General features: G+C 32.1%; 1 long non-coding RNA gene across 1 annotated transcript; it reads left to right on the top strand.

The window, feature by feature from the left end:
- The first annotated feature begins 983 nt into the window (after positions 1-983).
- LOC109180547 lies at positions 984-2460 on the top strand. The gene is made up of 3 exons (XR_002054084.1): positions 984-1346; positions 1438-1526; positions 2290-2460. It is a non-coding gene; the product is annotated as an uncharacterized LOC109180547 (long non-coding RNA).
- The last annotated feature ends 1018 nt before the right edge of the window (positions 2461-3478 follow it).

Here is a 3478-nt window from a genome sequence, read left to right on the forward strand (position 1 = left end):
ACTAAGGTGAACGTCTGCCCAACCACGATTGATGCTTGCCAATGCTAGATGGATGTGTCATTAATTGGGGAGTCTCCCCATTAAAATGCTTGATAAAATATGATTTGCTAAAATGCTTGATAAAATGTTAACCAAAGTCCTCAATTTCTATAAAGTATCTAATAAAATGTGCAAGTGGATTTCTTCGTCTGTAATCAAAAAACATTTTTATTTGTTATCTAAATCTAAAAACAAAATAAGTGTTAATACTGATTATATCCTTGGATTTTTGTCCGTGTTATTATTGCTGATCTGTTTGTACATTGTGTTATTAATATTGTACATGATTTTTTAAAGACAAAAATACCCCAGAATATTCTGTTACTGTTAAATACCATTTGCAATCATGTTTCCTCCTTCATCTTCCCCTTTATCGCGTAAGAATCTGAGATTTCCTCCTTCATCGCCTAATAATTTGAGACGTTTCTTCCTCCGTCATCGCCTTAAGAATATGAGTCTCAATCTACTATTACAATCAACGGGATAAGTTTCTCCTTCACTTCCTTCATTTTCACCCTAATAGTAAGCACAAATTCCGATCAAGGATTTAAGCAATCAAAGGTAAAAACAAGATATTCGAAGCAGAGATTGGGTAGGATTGAAGCAATTAAAGGGATTCAATGGGTTTGATCGTTGATCGAGGCTATGATTTTTCTAATTTTATTTATCAAAGGTAAATTTATTGATTAAAGCCTAATTTTTAAGTGGACGTTCTGAATCATTGTTATTGGTTGAAAATTAGATGCATTTGTTTTTTTGGTAGAGTAGATGCATTTGTTATATACTACTGGTTATGATTATCGGTCGGACACCGCTGCATGTGTCTTTCTGGTGGTGACTGAGAAACATGAGAAATACAATAATCTTTGCATTCTGTTTGGAAGTGTATAACCAGCCATGAAATCCTACCTGTTTGTTTCTCAACCGATCAACTATTGTCTTTCTTATGAGTGCAAAGTTTCATTTTTATCTGTATGTCTGATGTATTATAATATATTTATGTTCATGGTTAAGTGATCTCTGCTTTTAGAGATAAATCATGAAAGACCAAATGTATGACTTTATTCTTATTAGTTACTCGTCAAAACCCAACTTGTTGAGCAAGGTTGCTTATGGTCTGCTATGCTTTTACATCCATTTTGTAAAGAGTTTCATTCTTTTTTCTTGATGTTTTGCTGTTTGGTTGATAGGTACATTTACCTCCCACATTGGCCGGTAATATAATTCTTCTCCATCTGTAATTGTAATTGGTGGGAGGTATTTCAGGCTTAGCGGTTGCACGTGTCCTCCAGAATGCATCTTTCAAGGTAGATTGAATTTATTTATCTTATCCTCATTGGCTGAAAACTTACTTTTATGGACCAATTTCACAACAAAGGCTATATGGTATTGTACTAGGTGATATTGTTGGAATCAAGAGATAGAATTGGTGGACATATTCAAACAGACTACTCGTTTGGTTGCCCTGTTGACATGGAAGTATTATGGTTAGTGTTTCTATTTCAGAAGTTTTATCTAGAATGCACTTTTGTGCATTTTTACATGTAGGTTCAATGAGCGTAGTTATATAACTACTATTTCATTTAGTTTTTACATGTAGGTTCAATCAGCTTGGTTATATAACTACTATTTCATTTAGTTAGAAACAATAAATACTGAATATTTTGTGTTCTGGTGTGCTCCTTTCAGAAGTTTTATCCAGTGCTCCTTTTTATATGCGTCCATAGTTGTTGAGATGTTACCCTGTTTTGTCAAATAGTCCTGGCTATCATGACCACCTTTAAGTGGAACACTTGAGATAAGGGATGATGGAATTTTGTTAGGAATCAATTTGGGAGCTTGCTTATTTTCTTCTACAATGCTGTTGTTATTTTGAGTTTTGTTTTGCTTCTTTTCCTTTTTTCCTTTTACCATTTTTTTTTACACTTTTTTTCCTTTCAGTAAAGTTTATATAACCTTATCAATAAAAAAAAATCTAGAAGTTAGTGAATATTAATCTAGATTTCAGAATATTCATAATTCATACATGTATGTCTATCAAGTATAAAGTATGTCTTCTATTGCCAATGTTTATGCTAGCTTTTGATTAAGTGTAAAGTATGTCTTCTATTGCCAATGTTTATGCTAGCTTTTGATTAAGTGCTTTCAAATTCCATGTGCAGAAAAGAGTATGAGATACACAATATATTTTTAATAAATATGATTAGTACTGCATGAGTGCTTATATGATAAATGGTTCATTATGTGCAGGAGATTGTACTTTCTGGTGGCCATGGACTAATGGTTCAAGGTTACGTTATTACCCTGTAACACAGGCTTTGGCTAAAATTACTCTAATTCAAAGGTCAACATTTCCTTTATTGTTTTTTAGTTCAAACGCGTACATTTTAAGAGGATATTTTCGTAATTTAAACGTGAAGTGTATATGTGTTTTTTTTTCAATTTAATTGACTGCCAACAATGAGTGTATAGCGTGTTGTTCTTTCGCATCCATAATTTGGTCTCCTCCATTACTCATTACGAAGTACGCATTTCTCTTTTCTTATCGACTTTAACTTAAATTTACGCAATTCTCTTTTATTCTCCTGTGTGTTCATATATTTGCCCCCATCACTCTGTATACGCACGTGTCACTGTATAAGTGCAGGACATGTTTATTCTTTGCTTTCTTCATTGCCCTTTTTTTTTTTCACAGTAATACTGTAAATGTCAATATGTGCATACTTGAGTAATTGCATGTGTTTTTTTTGCCCATGATCTAACTTGCACGTACGGCAGCCCATAAAGTAGGAAGTAAATTTAATAGCATTATGGATTCTGCAACATTAACCATCCATGGAGCACACTTTTGTAAAGGCTATTTTACTCTTCTACTTGAAAACATTTTCTCAATTATGTCAAAAATTACTTTAATTACCTTCGCATCCCATTATTGTCTATTTACATTGCGAATTAATTGATCGTGGTTTTGGTGCTGAAAATTAATAGTGAAAGATAAGAAGACCATGCCTAGAAATTATAAAGGGACTGTAATTCAAAGTGTCTAAGTTTCAATACTCTAGGATTCCATCTATCAATTTTCATAATCTAGAACTAAGAATAGCAAAGTTACTAAAGACAACAGGCTATGGGTGAAATTAGTTCAATGTGAATGTTATAAAATCACACATCTCATTGTGTGATTCAATAAAATATGACATCACTATGAATTGGTGAATCTGTCATGATACGTAGTGTGGACATTGTCCTCCTAAAATATGATATAAAATGATTGAATTGAACATATGTGTTTATGGTAAGTTGAAAAGACAAAAGGAATTTTGAAAATGAATTGATATTCTTTCATTATATATGTTAAGTTAATTTGATGAAATATATTGTGAATTTGTTAATTAATTGGCCAAAAAATATTCATTCCATATACTATAGAAAAAAAAAA

This window comes from Ipomoea nil, unplaced genomic scaffold, assembly GCF_001879475.1.
Source record: "Ipomoea nil cultivar Tokyo-kokei standard unplaced genomic scaffold, Asagao_1.1 scaffold1026, whole genome shotgun sequence".
Lineage (NCBI taxonomy): Eukaryota > Viridiplantae > Streptophyta > Magnoliopsida > Solanales > Convolvulaceae > Ipomoea > Ipomoea nil.